A 23,501-nucleotide genomic window follows, 5' to 3' on the forward strand; every position below is an offset into this window, starting at 1 on the left:
CTAATTTGAATGCATGTAACTGCTCAATACTGATTACTGCCAACACCAAATTGGTTCATTAAGCCTTGAACTTCATAGGAAGCTGTGTCCAATCATGAGAAAAGGTACAGTATTTAAGGTGGCCTATTGCAAGTTGTGCTTTTGTTTGACTCTCCTCTGAAGAGTGACAGCATGGGATCCTCAAAGCAACTCAAAATATCTGAAAACAAAGATTGTTCAGTGTCCTGCTTAGGGGAAGGCTACAAAAAGCTGAGAGTTTTGGGGGAAGTAGCCGCTCCAGACTTACCCCTCACGAAATTACCTCCTCCTCTCCATTCCACACTAAATCCGGATGCTCAGCCACCAGTGCTCTACCTGTAAATAGAGCATAAAATATAGATTCAAGTTCAATTGCAACATGCAATGGATCTTTCCCAAAACGCATTAGGCGATGTAGATCCACTGCATGTTGCAATAAATGCTCTCTAATTTTACTCGCGTGCTGCCTGAATCTACATTTTATTGCTGTCGGAGAGGTTTAAACTGTCTGTTTCAACTGTAAGGAATGTTATCAGGAAATGTAAGGCCACAGGCACAGTTGCTGTAAAACCCAGGTCTGGCAGGTCATGAAAAATACAGGAGCAGCATATGCGGAGGATTGTGAGAATAGTTACAGACAACCCAAAGATCACCTCCAAAGACCTGCAAGAACATCTTGCTGCAGTTGGTGTATCTGTACATCGTTCTACAAATCAGAGCAATTTGCACAAAGAACATCTGTATGAACGGTGATGAGAAAGAAACCCTTTCTGCACTCACACCACAAACAGACGCTTGTATGCAAAAGTTCATTTAGACAAGCCACAGTCATTTTGGAACAAAGTGCTTTGGACTGATGACGAGACAAAAATTGAGTTATTTGCATGGCAGAAGAACACCGCATTCCAAGAAAAAAACCTGCTACCTACTGTCAGATTTGGTGGAGGTTCCATCATGCTGTGGGGCTGTGTGGCTGGTTCAGGGACTGTGGCCCTTGTTAAAGTCGAGGGTCGGATGAATTCAACCCAATATCAACAAATTCTTCAGGATATTAAGCATCAGTCACAAAGTTGAAGTTACACAGGGGTTGGCTATTCCAACAAGACAATGACCCTAAACACACTTCAAAATCTACAAAGGCATTTATGCAGAGGGAGAAGTACAATATTCTGGAATGGCCATCACAGTCTATGGGATGATTTGAAGCAGGCTGACCATGCTCAGCAGCCATCAAATTTAACTGAACTGGAGAGATTTTGTATGGATGAATGGCCAAAAATACTGCCATCCAGAATCCAGACACTCATCAAAGGCTATAGGAGGTTTCTAGAGGCTGTTACATTTGCAAAAGGAGGCTCAACTAAGTATTGATGTAATATCTCTGTTGGGGTGCCCAAATGTATGCACCTGTCTGATTTTGCATATTTTCTATTAATCCAATAAACTTGCTGAAATACTACTGTTTCCATAAGGCATGTTATATATTAAAAGGAAGTTGCTACTTTAAAAGCTCAGTCAATGATAAACAAACTCCAAAGAATTAAGAGGGGTTCCCAAACTTTTTCATATGACTGTATATAGAACATGGAGGAGCACCAACCAAACAAAAACTCGGCATGCCTGGGTGCAGGTAAAATGTGTACAAAATAATAAAAAAATACCACCCTCAACAGGCTCAGTTAGAGTAACTTATTTTAATAAACAAACAAGAAATTCCAACATTTCAGTTACATCATAGTGATCTTCGTCAGGGAAGAAAACAAACTAGTGTAAGCAGTGCAAATCCTTAAAAACCCTCTCCCTGTGCCAAACATGGCACCAAAAACAGGAATCCAATTAATTACCATAGAAACCAAAATTGGGTGTAAAAAACTAAAGAAAACCAGCCTAACAAAATATAGGAAAAGTAAATAATATGAAAGCAAGTGATAACTGTAGTTGTGGAAAATGATTAAAATCAAGCTGCTGTAGTTAATACAGTTCCTTGGAGATAACCAAAGATCCAAGTGCGGCATATAGGATTAACTAGATATTGTATAGCAGGTTGAGGATTGTTGCCCAGACACTGGGTCCAAAATTGGCAAAAATGAATAAACAAGATAAGGCAGAAGGGTCTTATCCGGAACGAAAACTGAGCGCAGTCTAAACTATTAAAAATACGCAGAATGGACTGTACCACCCGAACAGAAAAGTGACAGAACTGCGTAAGGCTCTGAGATTAGAGCTGAGGATAGTGCAAGAAACATATATCTGGGAATGAATTAACAAACATTGTATCCACTAGGGGTCAGGCTTCCTAAACCCAACAAAAGAATAGGGATTGGTTTAAATTAACTTTTGTTTGTCTATTAAAATCAGTTACTCTGTATTTGTATTTTTTTGACATTTTTTTATATATACGGTAGAACCCCCATTTTAAGTTTTTCAGGGGATCAGGAAAAAAAATATGTAAAATCCGGAAAAAATTTAAAATCCGGGAAATGCGGATTAAGAACCAAAAGGATATAAGCACAGGAGTCCGCTTTACTTTGAGATACAATATTATACTGTGATAATAACAGGGGTTAAAGGAACCGTAACACCAAAATATTAAATATTTTAAAAGCAATGAAAATAGAATGTACTGTTGTGCTGCACTGATAAAACTGATCTGTTTGCTTCAGAAACACTACTATAGTTCATATAAACAAGCTGCTGAGTAGCAATGGCAGAAATTGAAAAAAGGCTATATGGCACAGGTTAAATAGTGGATAATATTATGTTCTACTGAGCTTATCTGCTGTGTAACCTAAGCCCTTTCTACTTTGAATAGCTACCCCCATTGCTATACAGCAGCTTATTTATAAAAACAATAGTAGTGTTTCTGAAACAAACATGGCAGTTTTACTAGTGCAGGGCAACATTGCATTATAATTTTATTACTTTAAAACAATGACATTTTTTATGATACTGTTCTTTTAAGCATTGCAGCGTTAATGTTACAGTATGGGGGTCATGTGCAAGGCATCTCCGTCAGTCACATACACAACCTGAAGCAATAAGTGATTGGTGCAGGATTGTGTAAGGGACAGACTAATTGGAATTGACCATTTACAGGCAGAACCAAGGCAAAATATACATCTGGTTAGTATTTTAAATCTCTTTATTTCACAAATAATAACATTCATAGATGGAAAAAAAGCAGTTTTTGGTAACATCAGAACAAAATTTTGACGTAAAATCCAGGAAAACATTACTTATATTCAGGGAAAAGCACCCATTGAAATGCATTTCAAATTGGTGGGACCACAAATAAAAAATGTAAAATGGAGGAAAACTTAAAATCAGGGTACTTAAAATTGAGGTTTCACAGTATATAAAATCAGAACAGGTTATCAGTAGCCCAGTTCATCCCACAATATAACATGCTTTTCAGCAATCATATTATTTATCTATAGTATTCTAGTTCTCATGAACTATATGAACAGACTGCTATAGATTGGAGCATAATGTGATATACAGTAAAGTCTAATTGTAAACTGTACTATACAAGGCTTTTGGTATGTTATAGATGAACCTTTACTAAACAACTTTTCAGTTTCTTTTGATTTTCTATGTTTTTTTAATTTTCAACCTTATTTAGCTTATCCTTTATTACATGATACATTTAATCTGGTTGTCACTCCATCAGCCAAAAAACATGCTGATTCAAATTTACATCTGCTCATGTTTCTATTTTGTCACTCCCTTTATCTTCCATTGTGAGTGGCAAACTAATCTGGTAATTAAGACCTAGCAACTATAAAGCAGCTGAATGTCAGGTACTGCTGGGTTTCTGGCTCGATACCTTAATCATTTGGCCAAGTAAGCAGCATGTAGGGTTGCTCATATGTTACCTGGCCTCTAAAGCCCCAGCCCAGCAGCAGTCCGATTGGTTGCAGTCAGCCAATCAGGGCTGACTCTGCCCTATTTAAGGTCAGCCCTCCAAACACTCCTTGCCAGAGCATTTGGTTCCCATCCTAGCAGTATGGCATTGTCCCTAACTACGGGTTCCTGTTCTAGCCTCCTTCCTATTCTGCCTTGCCTTGCCTTATCTTGTCTTGTCCGAACCCTTCCCTGTCTTGTCCTGCCTGGCTCTGAACCTTGTCATGTCTTGATCTGCTTTATCTTCCCCTTCCAGTTCTGCTCCGGTCCTGCTTTAAACCTTGATCTTTCCTTGCTTTCCTTGCCCTGCCCAGCTTTCCTTGCTAGTCTGAACCCTGTACCCTGTCTATATCTTCCCTCGTCTTGCTTTGCATCTTGCCCTGCCTTTTCCAGTCCTCTCCTGCTATCCGCTTCAGTACTCTCCTGCCTTCTGCTCCAGTCCTCTCGCTATCCAGTCCTTTCCTGCTATATGTTTCAGTCTCTTCCCGCTATCCAGGAAGATCTCAAGTCTGCTCACGAGCTACACACGCACCGTCCTTTCCTATACTTCTAGTCTGCTCCTGTCTCCTGATCTACGCCCGCTTCATCCTGTCTTGTCCAGTCCTGATCTTCACCCTCTCCATCCTGTTCCGTTCTGCATCTGTTCCAGTCTAACTCAACGCCCTCTTAAACCTCTGTTCCTGTCTTCCCTTTACGTGTTCCCGAGGCACATACAGCTCCTGCCTCAAGGACTCACCCTTCCCTCATCAGTCTCCACAGTGCCCCCTACCTAATCCTTGACACTGAAATTCCACAAAAAAATCCAAATATTTTTTAAAAAATCATAAATTGTCTTAGTATTCCAATGTCTACATCATACTAAGAGTGAATGAATCCCATTTAAAACTTTTCATAGCCTTCAATAGTGCTGTGCCATGATATAATTTGTTTAGGCCTCTTTTTGGTCTATTGGTTTAGTTTTTGAACTTGAGGAAAGGCTAATGTAAGCCTGAAATGTTGCTATATATCTGTCAAAGTAATAAAGGCTTTTTAATAAAGGCTTTTTAAGAAAAACTTCATTGCCTGGTGCTGTCTAATTGAAAAGTGTATTAGTATTTCACACTGATAGGTGTCTTACACATTGTTACACCTTGTTTGGATCGCTTTGTATTTTATAATGCTTGATGTGTTTTTTAAGGACTGTGGATTCAATAGTCAACATTTTGTCAGGGATCTCCCTTTGCTTCTAGTGCAGTTACAGATTTATACATTAAGCAGCAACCATGTTATATTTGCAGAAATAAAATGATCATCACTCTAATTGCCATATAGGCTGGAACCTATTGCTCTGAGCACATTCTTTGCTCTGCAAAAAGCAACCACTGGAGGGCACAGTTATATAGTAGATACTATTTAGAAAATAGTCCATTTTTACTGGGTTTATAGTTTGCTTTATTCATTAAGGAAAATTAAAATAATTTTTATATGTTGTATAATGTCTTGTACAAGAATGGAATTTCAGTAAGTGCTGAGTTTTTTTTTTAAATCCTTACAGTGCCATGAAAATAGGATTGGAATGCCAGGGGCTGGCATTCATGTTGTGAGTTTCATGTAGGCCACAAGGTGGAGATCATCTAACAATACGTTCCTTTTCAATCATGTTTACATAGGCAGTCAAAGGTTATGGAACGGATCAGTAATGAGGTTTTTTTTTGGTTTTTTTATTTTTTATATATATATATATATATATATATATATATATATATATATATAGTTTTTATTTTTGCATTTTAAAAGTTAATAATAAAACAAAAACAATACAAAACATAGAAAAGGAATTTATGACATAATTGACACGGTTGTATGGGTGGGGAGGGTTACGAAGTGGCTATCTTGTTCTACAATTTTCCAGATGGTCTATATTGGATCTCTGTCAGTAGTAGTTTCTTGGCAAGAGGTCCATGCATCCCAGATTTTGTTAAATTTTTCAGGACATCCTCTACCCATGTATGTTAATCTGTATATGGGAAGTGCATTATTAATTTGTTTCTTCCTTAACTTTATTGTGGGGGATTCCTGGAGCTTCCATTTAAGCGCTATTGCTTTCCTTGTATAGAAAAAAAAAGTATGCAAACCAGTTGTCGTTTGTGTTGTTGTGGGATTAGTTGGTCATTGTGTCCCAGTAAAAATATCTTAGGCGACTTAACAGGGGGAAGATAAGATGGGTTTGCAGGGAGGTGGCAACATTGTCCCAGTAAGAATTGATCACAGTACATGACCAGAAGGCATGGATGAAGGTACCCAGTTCTAGTCGGCATTTATAACACAGGTTATATGGAGTTAGACCCATATTGTGCACACACACTGTTGTGTAGTACATCCTATGTATCATCTTCTATTGTATTATCTTGTCTGCACTGCAAATCACAGTATGTACAAAAGTATCCGTTATATCGTCCCAATCATCCGAGTCTATTGTAGGAATGTCTTCACAGACTTTGGAAATAATTTTTGCAGTTGGAAGTAGTTTCCTGATTAGCAAAAACAGATATCTCAGTGTTTCAGATCAAAATGTTGTAGCTAGATTATTAGCTAATTACTTTCAAACTTCAAATTCACAAAGTTTTATCTCAATTTACCAACAGTAAATGTAAAATTTGAGTTTATAATTTTGCAGTTTCTTTATTTGACCCTCCCTATTTTCAATACATTACTAATGGATTTAAAATTGGCTTCATTAAAGCACTTTAGTTCTGAAACTATAAAATTATAATTCAGAGGAGCTCACAATGGGTGGGTTTTTTTTTAGTAAGGGTTCTGCCTTTTTCTGCAGGGTTTTGATTCCGGTGAATCCAAATACCTGGCCAATCCGAATCCTTTATATCATGTTACTTTTTTTGTGCGCACTGTTATTTTTAAGCCTTCCTTGTTTTAATTTGCATATGCAAATTCGGATTTGGTTCAGGATTTGCCCGAGTTCTTCATGAAAGTTTTGGGATATGGGTGAAGGCCAAAATAGTGGATTTGGTGCATCTTTGGCAATATCACCTCCAAGGAAGCTAGGTAAAAGAAAGGAAAATTGATATCATCAGAAACACATCAGACAAATGCAAAGGGAAAATTACAAATGACAAAGGGAAAATAAGAATGGAAGTCGTAGTTGTCCTTTAAGAGACCATAATATTAGTATATAATGTACTGTATGCATAGAAGAGAACATTATTTTTCAATACAATTTGTATTTACCAGTATGAATTAAATTAAGGTTTTCATATACTGTATTTTGCTTTACAATGCCATTTTCAAAATCTCCCCTCCCCCCAAAACCCAATCTAATTCAATCAATTCACCTCCTTCTGGCATAAAATGTTCTCCAAGATTTCAAGCTAGACAGACGTGCTGTGATGTGTGGGTTGGTCCGAAGCCTCCAGGACCTGGGCGGGTTTGGGCCAACTTGCAAACCCTTCTATGACCTTCTACTGTCCGACTTCCATCTCTGTGTTTTTTTTTATACTTGCACCGTTGTTTCTAGCCCCTTCCATGACATTGGGGCAGAGAGGGCATGTGTATATAAATAAAGAAGCACACCGGGTTAGGGTTGGGTGCGGGCTTCACTGGGCTGTGTTAGGGTCGGGAGCCGGGTCGAATTTTAGTTAACCCGCACATCACTACAGGACTCACTTTTGTAGAAAGAAAAAGCAGGAGTGAAGTATAAAGAGTGCGGTACTTTTGCACAAACGAGGTAACTGATACAGTGCAAAGTGCTAATAAATCATTTTGTTGCTCATGAGCTTTGGAAGAAAGGGATTTTTGTAAGCAAGGTAGTAATCATTTTGGAGAGATACCTATGAAGTATATTAGCAGGGAACATTGACCGTTGGATAATATCATGATTTCCTGTGAGAATATATACCCTACACCTAATCTGAGAGAGTTGCAGTTTCAAGAACTCACTTTTGTGTTAAGAATGTCTTAGCATTCTAGCAGAAAAAAAATCATTTCACTGTTTGCCTCTTTGGATGTATTTTGCTTTCATTTTCAGTTCAAATTGTCTACATTTTGGAAACATTTTTTCTTTATCACCTCTTGTCTTAATCACCCTCTATGATACTGATTCTACAAGCTTTTAAATAATTTCCAAATTTCTTTATTTTTGCTTTGCTTTAGTGTCATGAATGACTGACAGTGGGGACAGCATGGAGAGGAGTAGATAGTAAGACGTTTGGGTAGTACTATAAAAAGCAATGGGGCAAACAGGGGAAGGGGGGGTTGCTCACCAGTCAGAATACTGTCAAATTATAGGAGATGATGTTTTAATTAGTTCTGACAAAGAATTCACTATCAAAAAGGGACAATCAAGACCTAGGACAATTCTGCCACTGTCCAGCAGGTTCCATTACCCGTATCCGTTCCCTCACACCCCTCCCTGGTCTCTGCCACTATGGAGTCAGTAGGAGAGTATGGAGTCAGTGGGAGACTAGAAATATATGCACAATGTGCATCAGAGATGGTTTGGGAGCAGTGGAGGACAAAAGACCAAATGGTGGTATGTAACGCCATTGCAAACAGGCTAATAATTAAGCTGGCCATGCGACTTTCCCATCTCCCGACCTGCCACTAACCATTCAGATCAAAGTCTTACCATTCAGATCAAATAAAGTACAAAAGAACAGATCAGCCGATGTTCTGCCCCTGACAGCAATCGTACAATAGTTATGTCTGACAAAGTTAGTGACAGTCTCCCTCTGAAAATCGTACAAAACACGCAGTGACATTATCAGCAGCCGACAGAAATTTTCTAACCTGTCCGATCGACCAAACGACCGATAACTAAAAATGTCGGGACTCTCCACACACGGTCCGAAAATCGGATCTTTGCGTCTATGGCCAGCTTCAGACAGATGGTTGGCAAGAATGGCAGGGCCCATCGGGACTGGGGTCTATTGGGATTTTTCCTTGGATCTCAGTGGTCCTGTCTGACTCTGACTGGCTCTAACAAAGATCAAGGATAACAAGAAACATCAAATCAGCATGCATGCCAATTCTGACCCAAAGGAGTGACCTCTTATCTACCATAAAAACTGTAATGGGAGAAGAAGGCAAATGATGTTACAATACATATTCACTAAAAACAAATCAATAGACAGAGAACATACCAGTGCTTTATACTAACATATAGGACTCATGTAGAAACATTGGTGCTAAATTGCACCAGTACAGTTAGTAGCAACCAATCAGGCCTTTGCTCTGATTTTCTTTGTTCTCCAAAGCTGAGTGCTAATTGGTTGCTATTGAAGACTGCAATTCTATCACAGAGAGCACCCATGTCTCTAAATTAGTTCCTGTAATCAGGGCCACCATCAGAAATCACAGACCCCCGTACGTCAAAATTTCATGGGCCCCTTGGGTTGTGCCCACCGTAAGCCCCACCCACAATTCCACCCTCCCCACCCCACAGGTCCACCCCCTACCACACAGTAAAAAAAAAAAACATTGGTGGCTAGGGTCCCCACATGTTAATAAAAAAATATTGGTGGTCAGGGCCCCCCATTAAAAAATATTGGTGGCTAGGACCCCAAACGGTAAAAAAAATTGGTGTCCAGGGCCCCCCCCACATTATAAAACATTGGTGGCCAGGGCCCCTTAAATGTCCATGTAAAAAAATATTGCCCCCCCCAGAAGTTTTAAAAAAAAATTGGTGCACAGGGCCCCCACACACAACAGGGACCACAAAAGGTTACCTTTAGGGGGGCCCTGCCATGTTGTACTTACTTCATTAGCGTAGCCCACCTGCTGTAGGTCAGCTGCCAACTACAGAAGGGAGGAGGGGAGCACAGGTGGCTGCATCTTCTTCCAGTGACAGCATTTTCTTCCCTTATTGGTCACAGAATTTCAAGTCCAGGTAAAGCTGCATGGTGATTGGATGAGCTGGAGGGGAAGTTCAAACCTCAGCTATCCAATCCCTGAGCAGCTCAACTGGGATTTAAACTCTGTGACCAATAAGGGAAAGGAATGGACAGAAGATACCCCCCCCCCTGTGCTCCCGCCTTGCCTTCCCGAAGTCGGCAGCTCTCAGAAAGCAGGGGCCAATCAAGTAAATGTGGCGTGGCCGGGGCCTCCCTTACCCTCGGGGCCCCTTACAACTCTCCCCCCTGTCCCCCCCTGATGGCTGCCCTGCCTGTAATAGATTCACCATTGTCAATATTAGTAGAGCTATACAATTCTCTCACTCTCTGTGTGTAGTCCTATGACAAACAGGGACCTCAGTCTTTAGGATGAGGAATTGCATTCCTGTAATCTTTAGGATAAAAAGTTAGCATATACTTTCCTTGGTGGTGAAGGATCAAGAAGTGCCCTGGGGTGCATATGAATCTGGTTAAATGTGTTCTGAGATTGTTGAATAGGAAAGAATTAGATTCAGTCATCTGAAGGACAATTCTAAATGCTGGCAGAAAAAAATGACTATTTTAAATAAATGTCAGCTATTTCCATAATTACTCTACTATGATTCACGTATCAATATTACATATTATATTCATTCATAACTAAAAACTATTTTAAGGACAGTTTATCTTTAATTAAAATATGGTAACCCCGGCAGCTATTGCACATGGTTTACCTGATTAAAATGAGGTGACTGATCAAGAAGAGCTGGCAAGTAACATAAGGTGTCTGTGAGATAGAGGCATATCTTAATGAACTTTGTAATACACACTTATCAGTCTTCTGTTTTCAACTCTGTACCACAACACTGACTGAAAACGTCACACAAATTACATGGAGTGACCGTGCAGCCAGCCTGTCAGGTTGACTTTCTCAATCTGCTGAATTCTGGGGAGTAAATGTTGTATTCTGTTGTCAGGAACTACTGTATATGGCCTTTATGCCCTGTCCAATGTGTCCTTTCCTACCCTAAAAAAACAACCTGTATTCGAAACTGAACACCAAGGTCCGACTGACTGTGTGAAATTCTATAACCTGTGCAGTATAGAGAGAGAAAAAGCAGACATTCAGCTTAGCTGAAATGTTACATTATCCTTGACATTGATCTTATTAAATAATATTGGTTGACAAAAGCATGGGGAGATGTACAACAGGAGGTCAGTGTTTTGCACCTTGTGGCAGACTGGGCCATGCTTACAGCCCCCCCCCCAACCTCTGAGGGTTCCTACAGACCACTGTATGCTTAGAGGTCACTGTGCACCGGAAGGGATTGGCTTCTGAATAGTCATATATTTAGACTGCTGTTTGAATGAGTACATGAGGGAGTGGCTGGAAAACCATAACTGCAAATGTCCAAGTGTTTAAATTGGCACTGATGGAAGGTATTTATGAGAGTAGTGGGTTCTGATTCTATTACGATTGGTATCTCAAACCCAGAACAAGCCCCAAGGTCCCGGTTGCGGCTAAGTCTTCAGCCTATAACAACCACTTTTTGCTTCGGAAGGAGCCCTCCCCTACTCAGGTGCCACCAGGTCTTAGCATGAGAGGACCAGGGAGAGAGTTCTGGGCAGGCAAGGGACCCGCACGTCACAGGAACGGAGAACAAGGAACTTAGCGGGGTCACTGGCCGGGTCAATACACCAAACAGGCAGGGCAGTACAATAACAAGAGAACAAAAGCACAGTCAAGATCACAGGCCGGGTCAGAATACCAAAATCACAGAGACGAAACAGGTTCCGAAACAAAGGTCAAAAAATTAAGCTAGTACGTTAAAAAAACGCCTCACATACAGGCAGAGGTCAGGACAGGCACCAGACAAGACAACTTAAAAGTACATCGAATTGAACTGTGCTTTTGAATAGACCTTTACGTTAGGCAAAGAAAACTGCACAGCGAGCCCTGAATATTCAAACTTCGCGCCACCTGATGACGTCACATTCTACGCTTACCGAATATAGCCGAAAGGAGCCGAGCTGCATGAACCCGTAAGAGATGTGCATTCAGGCGAACGTTGCCGAAGAGATTGGACGCCGCGGACGTGCCCGTCGCACCCCCTCTAGACCACCAGGGGGAGTTCTTACAGATTCACAGTGCAGAGGATGGTTTGCGTATTATAAATGTCCCCCTTTTTGTTGAGAAGTTAGTGATCTGTGATAACAATAGCTCCAGCGAAACCTTTACATACTGTAATGAGAGGAGTTTTATTATTAATGGCTCATGGTAATACTTTGATAGAAATATAAGACAAATAACTGTTATCAATGGTGGCTTATTGTAATACTTTGATAGAAATATAAGACAAAGAACTGTTCAACTGCTACACCCAATTTGGTATAAAAGACAGCTTTTTTTATAAAACCTATAATCCTGTATAAGGAAGCTTTGAATGAGAGAAACTATTACTAACTATTACTAACTCAATTAGTCAATGACCTAATACTCGGATTTGTTCCTAATATGTTTATGACTTCTATTACTTCATAATATGTTTCTGAGTTATAGAAAGAAATAAAAGAAACCTTCCATTCATTCTAGCCAGGGACAATATGTACTCAAATACTAATAAACGATAAGATAAGATCTTTGCTTCGGATGTTCTTGTTGGAAGCCTGGCCAGCTCCTGATGAGCGCATGGGAAGCAAGATCTGTTGTTGACCGAGTGGTTTAATGTATATAGGCTCATTGTTTTTGAGGATATAAATGGGCGTCTCCATTTTGTTCTCTTGAGACCTCTCTGCTGACTGATCCAGGATCTCCCACTCGCTTGGTGCAGCTGATGATGCTGATGCAAATGGTGATGCATTCCCTTGATTCCGGCTTGAGACCTCTCTGCCGACTGAAACTGGATCTCAAAGTCACTTGGTGCAGATGATGATGCTGACTAAAATGGTGATGCATTCCCTTAATTCCAGCATGAGACCTCTCTGCCGACTGAAACGGGACCTTCTAGTTGCTTGGTGCAGATGATGATGCTGACTAAAACGGTGATGCATTCCCGATTCCTGCTTGAGATCTCTCTGCTGACTGAAATGGGATCTCTCAGTCGATTGGTGCAGATGGTGATGCATTCTTGATTATTTTGCTGATTTATTGCTGATTGATGCATTCTTGATTGTTTTACTAACCTCATTGGTAATAAAGCACACTTAATGCACTGAGTGTGGTCTATGAATTATTTCTGAGAGACTCATAGAACCTCAAGTAAAACACATACTCTTTGAATATGGCAGATGTTAAGTACTTCTTTGCACCCCTTAGTACTGCATTATGTGCCTTACACTGGATTTGTAAGGTGGCACGAGGCACAGAATTCAGCTTTGCACCAAGAAATTGCTTATGCAAGTTAAAGGGCTATAGTGCTCATTTTGTTGTAAATATTTAAATACTGCATGAGATTATTCCAGCACTTTTCTGCAAAATAGAGCCCCTGCAGTTTTCCAGCACCAGGGCTCTAATATCATATATAACAACTATATATATCAAGTGCTATTTTATAACACGTGTGCCCCATGGTACTAAATTATTCCTAAAGACTCTAGTACAACATAGATTAGGAATTGTTTTATAAAGGGTTACAACTTTTAGCACTTAAGGACATGCCCTTAGTATTCATGCATGCGGATGTGCATGTTACACAAGTGAATAAAGCATAAGTTAGTGGAAAAGTGGGAATGTATAAGTGCTCCCCCCTCCACCTCGTGAATACAGCACACAGGCAGCAGAGTATTCATTGGCGTAGCTACAGGGGCTGCAGCAATTCGGGGTCAGAGGAAGGCAGTGTCAAAAATGGGCAATTTCTGTTGGTTTTTTTTGCACTTGTCACATTGCCTTTCTAACAGTAAATTACCTCTTCATCTAGTTTTCTTGATTCACCTGGACCACAAATAGATATTTGGCAGTGGCACAGTGTGCACCCCAGCCCAACACTAGAACCAAGTTTTAAGGAATGAAACACAGTACAATAGAAGGGTGTATAATCAAACATAAAGTTTACATACAAATACTTATATGTTGTAGATACAGGCGTTAAAGAGTGTTCTGCTCATTGGAGCTGAACTATTGATAATTGATCTTGCAGTAAGCCTGACCTCATGACAGCAGGTATTACATAATGTGCAAATGCAGCTACTGGAATTGATCATGGTGTACTTTGATTCATTATTAGTCATAATCACTTTTGGCAGGTTTTTTCACAGTCAGTGCCAACATGTCATGACACCTTGATTTTTTGTATTAAGCAATAATTGAAAAACCATAGGCTATTTCAGCTGTCTTTGAGAAGCAGTCCTGCTCTTCTTAACAGTGTCCTCCATGTATCTAAAATGTGAAGGGGAGTAAAGGTGGAACATCTCTATACCATGCGTCAGTGTATTCACAGGACAGGAAAGAACAGGAAACCTGACTAAAGCTGGAATGGGTGGGAGCTATAATATCTTACATATATTGATAATGGGTTGAGTGCAGAGTAACTCTTGTTTATGTCTGTTTGAATTTTGTGGTCACAGCCTCGTTGTGCCCCCGCTTAATGGTTTAAAAATTAGTTGTGAGCACAACTTTCCCTGCCCTGGAAAATCATCTTCTGTTCACCATCCCAAAGACATAAAGGGGTGATTTATGAAAGCAGCCATTCCTTTTACCAGTCTAGCTGTGCTCTGATGAGCTTATTGACTCAATTCATTAAAGGTATATGTGTTCAAACACCATCCTTGCACTTCCTTATAGTTGCACCAAGTGCCAATTAATAATTATGATTATGGGTAAATATATATATATAATGATAATTATGCATAGTGGGTAAAAACATGGGGATTAACCTCCTTTGCACACACTTGCATTCATACATGACCCTTATAGTGATATACAGATTATAGTCATTTCAGGTTTATCCAAAGACTATAAAAATCTGAATAATGCAAATGAGTTGAATAATAACACTGACTGTGCTGTGGACAAAACCCTGTGGCCATGTCTACAGTAGTGATGTGTGGGCTGGGCCACAGGTTTGGGGTGAACATTCTCCACCCCCGCAGCCTTCTTCTGCTCCACTTCTGCCCCATTATACTCATGCAGGCCCTGCCCCTTTAGTAATATCACAGCAGTCTGGGCACAGGTATATTAAAGAGGGGAGCATGCCCGATTAGGGTCGGTGTAGGCTGGGGCGCATGCAGTGTTTTCCAATCAACACGTTTAAGATTGTATAAAGATTCCGTTTTATATCATGAATTCATACAAAGCTGAATTCTTAATCTATGATAAAGGTATAGATTTTGCTGTTATTGTCCTTGTTTACACTCCCAACATTCATTACATACATCTCAAATTGTGAAATGTTCTGCATTAGTTTTGTGACATAAGTCTACCAAATTAATACATTTGGATAAATATGATCAAAGCTTCCTATAGAAACAAGAGGAGAGTTATAAACCAAGAAGCAACAAAATATATGCAAATGGAATCCTTTTACCCAAAGTACACAGTTGCATTCGAATGTCATGCAAGCAGCAGGTGTAGCACATACTTATCAGGCAGTATTAGGGCTCTTACTCACGAGCGTTTTTACCTGCGCTCCCCTGCGTACCGTTTTTCGGCGTTCAGCCGCAGGGGAGCACAGGAATAGACGCATTTCATTATTTCAAATGGGGCTGTACTCACACAGGCGCGTGTAGGCGCCGAACGCAGGAAAAATGCAGCATGTTGCGTCTCAACCTGCGTTCGGCGCCTACATGCGCCTGTGTGAGTACAGCCCCATTTGAAATAATGAAATGCGTCTATTCCTGCGCTCCCCTGCGGCTGAACGCCGAAAAACGGAACGCAGGTGAGCGCAGGTAAAAACGCGCGTGAGTAACAGCCCTTATAGAGACAGAACTTACAGCTAGGATGGGCAGATATAGGATTAATGTGTGATATATGTGTATGTAGTAATTCAGGGAGCTTTGTCAGTTGTGCCCATTGCGCTTGTTTAACCATTTGACAGGAGATTGTTGCCTGAATATGTGGCAGTTTTTAGTGGCAACATGATACCAGTACATTACATTATATACAGTACCTTTCTTTAGCACCATGAGATATCACAATGGCTGTACACAAGGGGCTGCAGCAACCCCATGACAATGGTGGAACCCATCTGTGTCGCTTGGTTTACAGCAGCGTAAATTGTGGATTAAAGAAGTATTCCCATTAGGTTAGATGTTGCAGAATAAGGACAATTCCCTGAGGAAAATTATACAACTCCTACAGAAATGAAAAGAGGATTGTGAAATCCTGGACAACTTTTAACCTTCTTTTAATATTTGATAAATGTCTCCCAAGTGCTCAAGTTTGAGCACCCATGCCATGATCAATTTACATTTTATTGATTTTCTACCTCAAAAAATAACACAACCTCTGCAGGGAACAAACTTAAACATTACACATTTTTGCAATTTAGTATGCAGCTCCTATATTCGACAGATTGAAAATATAAACAATATGTGGCATAAGCAAAAGTGTGGGCATCCTGTTAGTCAGTACAGTAACACCCACTTACAACCTGTTATCCATAATGCATTATCATACCTTAAATCTACTAGAAAATCATGTAAACATTAAATAAACCAAATAGGCTGGTGCTGCTTCCAATAAGGATTAATTATATCTTAGTTTGGATCGAGTACAAGGTATTGTTTTATTATTGCAGAGAAAAAGAAATACTTTTAAAAATGTTTTAAAATTATTTGGATAAAATGGAGTCTATGGGAGATGGCCTTTCCATAATTTGAAACTTTCTGGATAATTGGTTTCTGGATAACAGATCATATACCTGTAGCTAACTAAACCTCTCTGTATTCTTTCTTTGGGAACTTTTTCCTGTTTCCTCCAAACTATTCTTGTACGCAAGAATAGAGATTTACAAACATACTTTTAATTATATGCAAACCTGGCAACTGTTAATGCTGATCCAAAACCTTTAATCGTTTGATTGATTGTCTTATTGTAATATCTAGCCTCTGTGCAACGAAGTGAGACATTAGCTTCCAGGATCTGTTGATTGTGTAAAAATCAATACATTCAAAAACTCTCATTGACTTTCCTTTGGTCAAGCAGTGCACCACAATGCCAAATCAGGTTTTGAAAGCTTTGTAAAGTCTAATTACTCCTGTAAGTCTAGTTACTAACCTAGGACTCGGTGTTGATGCATTGTGGTGTGCATTTAATCTCTGTTTTTCTACACGGCTTTGTAAATAGGCCTCTTAATCTAACTCTCTCTATAACATAAATTTGAATCGCTAGCATTACATAGCCTCAAATTCTTGAAAACTGACTTATCCTCACATTTAACATTAATCAGAATAAGAAGCTTGTACATTCTCCCTGTGCACTTGTATTAATCATTGCTTGCAAGTCAATAAAGAAATCATCTATTGTTTATACTTCATATATAGTTTATATATTGGTTGATACCAAAGCCCTAACCTGTATTAAATGCACAGGAAATATAGAGATTGTATTATTGTACTGAATAGAAGCAGTGCTGTGAATGATATTCTGGGAGACAGAATAGGAGTATGTAACGGATATATGTGGGAAAGAACTATTGGATAGAACAGGAGGAGCCACTAGATTTCCTTAATAGGACTTGTACAGGGGTGAAAGGATAATTTGCCTTAAAATGAACTTTCAGCATTATGTAGAGAGCAATATCCTAAGACAATTATTCTGTTTTTTTAAAGGAGAATGGAGTGCTAACTCCCTCCCGTGATCTGCCTAGAATCTAACACTGCCTGTAACAGGCAGAGCTTATTTCAAAAGAGAAAAGAAACAAACGGACTTTGCTTAGTGCAGAGCGCAGCAGGCAGTGGGGCACAATTACAGTTGCCACCTGTCCTGAAAACTGCCTGTCTGCACAGGAATCTAAAATGAATGGAGTGGCAATCAGCCAATTGGCGATTGTCACATCATAACCACCCCCTAACGTCATGGGCAAGTGTAGCGTCATGGGCACGCCCCCAGACCAGCACTTGTGATATCATCTGCCTTCCCCCAACGTTAGCGGGACCGCCCCAGACGTCATCTTACTCGCTCTCTGTCTGGTCTGCAACTCTGGAGAAGGTGGCAACCCTAGGCGCAAGTGCTACCCAAATGAGCAAGGGGTAGCACCTCATACTGGTCTTGCACTTGCACCCCCAGGGTTCTAATAAATTAACTAATATGTTCTAGTGTTTTATTTCATGTCACTTTGCTGCAGCTCTGGGATCTCATTAGCATCATTCATCACCATCGCCCAGCCAAAAAGTCTCACTCAAGGTAGGTAAGGGAAAAAAATATTCTTGGAACTTTGTGAATCAAAGCAATCATACTACTAGTACTAGTGCAGGCTTGTCATGAATCATGAGATGTACTAGTGCAGGCTTGTCATGAATCATGAGATGCCATTGCTGCTGAGCAGAAGTAGGTGTACCATACTAATAAAAACACTTGGGGTACCATTTTTAATTTTCTGAGGCAGCCCCATCAAGTAATATAGTACTGTTATTTGGTCCAAAGTGTTTTTGATGGAAAAGGCAGCTTGGTGGTCAGTGACAGTCTGGGACTGAGATTTTTTTTTAATTTGTCACCTGCAGGATATAGCAGCAAGTGCAGCTAATGGAAACAAAACCATTGTCTGAAAACATTTCAGTGAAAGAGGATGGTTCAACAAAAATGTAGCAAAATTGTACAATTTGCTCTTTAAAATTATCTTGATATGACAAGGAGGCAAAACAATATACCACATCATCAGTGTTAAAAAATCTACGTCTGAGGCATTCAGCAGAATATTAAAAATTCTATGTTTTGCTCCAGGTACTACTACTACTACCACCAAAAGGGTCAGACTGGGCCAGACTGGGCTGGTGGGCCCAGCTCACTTAGACCCAGCTCCTGCACTCTGGCGTCCCCCGTCCCCCGTCCCGCTAGAAAAAAACAAGCAGAAAAAGTTACGCACTCGTGGGGGAGCAGGACAGAGGGGTATTTGCATCTTGGGTGGGAGCCCCAGTACCCCCCAGTTTTACGCTGACTACCAATATCACCTCTACAATGACTGGCAGCACATCTGCAGAGGTTTCCAGTACTATACCTCCAAGTCCACCACAACACAGCCAGAAATTAACTTGTGTCCAAACTGCCAACCTAAAGCAAGCAACATAAAAATGTCCATTGATTTTAATGCATTTGGAGTGAGAGAAAAAAGTACAAAACTCCATACCTTCATTTTCTCTTACAAAGTAATACCTGGCATGTGTGATAAGGTAATAAAGCAATTTAGATCTGCAATTGACAGAGTAAATACCCTAGCTTTTACATTTGACACATGGACCTCAGCATACACTATCCAATCATAAATTAGTTTAACAGAACATTGGATTGATGTTGAAATCAGTCGCAGAAGTGCAGTTTTGCAGTATAAAGTAGTGATGAGCAAATCTGTAAAACGGTGAAAAATTCACAAACCACATTAAAGTCTATGGGTGACTAATTGCAGATTCCATATTAGAAAAAACGAGAACATGGGACATTCCCACAAGAAAATGCCATATTATTGTTGACAAATACAATGCTGCTAACATGGTTCAAGCTATGTCTGAAGCTCTGCTTCATAGCGCTGGATGTTTTGCTCACATGCTCCACCTCTATATCCGTGACAGTGTTTTTTTCACAGAGCAGTGTGTCTGATATGATAGCAGTGTGCAGTTGGTCATTTTTAACCCTCATCAGGTGCAAAAGCAAGATTTACTGATTTGCAGTCAGAGTTAGACCTTCCAAATCATAACCTTATTCAAGTTCAGATATCAGATAAGCCTTTCCATGGGGGCAGGCAACAAGCAGAGGATCTACTCTTTTAATTTTTATTTAATATGCTTGCAGTAATGTACATTTCTTTTTATTGTGCTACACTGTGACTATATTACTATTTATTATTTAGAACTTTGACTAAGTACATATATATCATATGGCATATACAGATACAAATCTGGGATTTGAACGAGTTGCCATTGTCTCAAAATACATAATTCTCAAAAAGTACCACAATAAACGTATTCTTTTTCTTACATTTTTTAAAGGAGGAGGAAAGTGTAGTGAGGTCACTACTAGGATACCTGGTAAAGTCCAGGACGGAGCTTATTTATGCCCCTGAGGAAGTATTTTTAGATACGAAATGCGTTGGGCTCTGTGAATCTAATTTTTAAAAATACAAATAAAATTATTTATTTAACTATTTAATAGCAGTATTTTACTGTGGCACTAATCCCCAATGGTACCTAAGAAGGGATAGCTGAATAATATTACATCCACCAGCGTATAGAACGAGGAGGAAGCCGACCCCCGGAAGCACTCATCGACACTGTGAACCCCAACTGGCGACTGTGCTTCAGAGTCTCTTCTAGAGCAAAGAGCCAGCACCGGGAACACTACACCAGCGCAAAAAGGGCATCACGCAAGGGTGATTCCACCTCCGGATCGCCATCACACTGATCCCAGGCGCTTCTGAAACAAAGCCGTCCGGTAAGTATAACCTGTGGCCCTCCCCCACTCACACTCTGACAATGCTGCACTATCCAGATCATTTTTTAGGTACTGGGCATTAAACCACTACACTAGCGCACCATCCTTTTATTATTTATGCCCCAGGTTCCTAACAGAGTGGTTCCGGGACTGCGAGTCCAGGCCGGGTGTTTTGAGTTGTCCTGAGATATCTCAGGTGGTTAATTAAAAGGCAGCTCAAGCCAGAGTGCTCCTGGCTGGGGAAAAGACACATGAAAGCTGCCTGTGTGAGCTGAGTGAGAGGGATTGAAATCCTGATGAAGGGTGGTGAAAACCCCCCGAAACGTTGATGTGTGGTGAAAATAACAATAAATAACCTGCTGATTATGAAGTGTGTGCGGAGCCGTGATTATACTGCAAGGGATTGAAATCACCACAAGGTTTGGGATTTTGTATATTCCTGTATGTTCTCTGTTTTTGAGGAGACAGGTGGTAGGCCTCCTCCTGGTTATTTAGGAAAACTGACCTGTATTAGTTAGAAGCCAATTAAGTGGCAAGGATTTTATTTTGAATTGTTTGTTTTGTTTATTTTGCTGCAAGAGACAATAAACTGCCAAAAAGAGAGTACACTCTCATGAGTTGTGCTTGTGCCGTGGGCTGTATTACCCTAGGAAAACTGATCCCAGCTACCCAAACCCTTACATAAGTTACCGAAGCAGTTTATTATCAATAGATTAGCCACAATAGTGCAAGCTATAACACTATTCATTCTGTAGAATGCTTTATCATACCTGAGTAAACAGCTCTAGAACTCTCCGTTTGTTTAGGATAGCAGCTGCCATATTCACTTGGTGTGACATCACATCTGGCCTGAGTTTTCCTGCTCAGTCATAACTCTGGGCTCAGATTACAGCAGGGAGGGGGAGAGAAGCAAACTGAGCATGCTCAAGCCCTAGCCCTGGAGGTTTAAGATGAAAACAGGAAGTCTGATACAGAGCCCATGTGTACACAATAAAAGGAAAGAAACGTTGTGGTTTTTTTTTAACAGAGGACTCAGAGCAGCACTACTTTGAGGGTTTACTGGTGTATTTATATAAACCTTTCTGATAAAGCTTACTTAATCTTAGCCTTTCCTTCTCCTTTAAGTATAGCACATTAGTTAGTCACCTATACATTTCTTTTGGCAATTAAAAATTGCTTACCATGTTTTACAATCATTATATGTGCTGTATGCAAATGTTTGGTGTCTATAATACCATAGCCCTGGTCCACATATGTTCCCAATTGCTTCTGTAGCTTTGGTAAATGTTTTACTATCTATTCAATAGGATTCAGTTCCGTTACTTGGCTGAATTCTCTATGAAGGATTGGGAATGAATACAAAAATTCCGAATTCTGTGCATCCTTATTAAAAGTTGGCAAAACTAGTTGTAGCAGTAAAACAAAGGGAGTCATGTTAGTAGGGTTGCCACCTTTTTCTTCGAATATTAGCGGCCATCACTTGGGGCCAGAGCAACATCACGTGGCAGGAAAATGGGTGGTTCAAGGTGGACCTGTCAGCAGGGAGGGTGAAGGAAGAAAGGGATTTATATGGTATTAAAAATATATCGGCACATAATTTCAGTCCCGGCTTCAGTTGATGATTAACAGGGCAAATGACTGCTGGGTAGGGCTGCCACCCGGTCGGTATTTCACTGGCCTAGCCGGTAAAATACCAGCCAAGGTCGGTATTGCACATTTACCAGCAATGTACTTGCTCATAAATTTGTAATTACCAATCAATCTGCCCCCAGCCTGCCTCCAATCCACCCTTTTCTAGCTCCTACACTTACCTAATCCCCAGCCGATTCCACTCTTTATGGCAGGCTCTGGCACCTTAACGTCATGACTCTGCCCATGTGTTGACACAACCCCACACCCTTGACATCACGGCTTGCCCCCTTATGGGAGCACCCCCACCCAGGCTGGTATACTACGGCTAAAAAGGTTGCAACCCTACCTGTAAGTAACACCTCCTCAAGGCATCTGTATGCCCTGTACTTTCTTATTTTGAAAATGTAATCAACCAGTATTAAGACACAAATCATATCTATTGAAGCACAAATATTTAGACACAAATCACATCTATTGAAGCTCATGACTTGGTTGAAGTAACGCACAGTATCGCATAACTGCAATTATGCAAACATTTTCTTCTTACCTTTATAAATAAGCCCTGAGGCTGCTCCTAATTTCACAAACCTTATCTGACATCAAAAGCATCCCAAAGAAAGCCCAAAAGATGACACACTGTAATAATAATTTCCTTTTGTGCCGCCAGTATTGCTAAGCAAATACTTGGCCTTCATTACAAAAGTAAAGTACTACAGTATTCATATTTTGGTTATCTATAAGCTGCATTGTTTAAGCAATCATATGACTACAATGCAACAATTCAGAAGACACAGTATTTCTGATATTTTGTCTTTCTATCAAAGAGCATGTTGGATCTGCAAGATTTAGTACACAGATGAGTGTTTTTAAAAATGAAACCAGTAAGGGGCAGATTTATTAAGGGTCGAATTGAAAATTCTTATTCGATTTTTTTTTTTTATGGTCAAAACTCAAATTCGGATTGTGAATTATCCAAACTCGATTAGAGTTTTAAAAGAGAAGTAAATTCTTCTTCCACTTGGGGGTGCCAAATGTTAGGTACCCCCGAGAGAATGTATTTACTTACCTGAAACCCCAGGCCGGTGCTCCTATTCAGCAGAAAACTGCACTGGCCCGGGGTTCTTCCAGTGAGCACCACAAAGCAATCATCTTCCGGCTTCTTCTTTCTTCTTGTGGCTGTACATGAGCATTAGAATGAAAACTTTAACTAAAACATCGGCTATTTCGTTCTACTGTGCATGTGTCTGTCCCGGGAAGCTTGAAGTAAGAAGAAGCCGGAAGAGGATCACTCCGTGGTGCTTGCTGGAAGAACCCCAGGCCAGTGCAGTTTTCTGCTGATAGGAGCACTGGCCCGGGGTTTCAGATAAAAAAAATACAATCACTTGGGAGTGCCTAAGATTTGGCAACTCCAAGTGGAAGAAGACTCTCCTTCTCCATTAATTGAAATTTAAATTTGAGATATATCATACTCTGGCCCTTTAAGAACTCAAATTCAACTATTCACC

Source organism: Xenopus laevis, chromosome 5S (genome assembly GCF_017654675.1).
Source record: "Xenopus laevis strain J_2021 chromosome 5S, Xenopus_laevis_v10.1, whole genome shotgun sequence".
Taxonomy (NCBI): Eukaryota; Metazoa; Chordata; class Amphibia; order Anura; family Pipidae; genus Xenopus; species Xenopus laevis.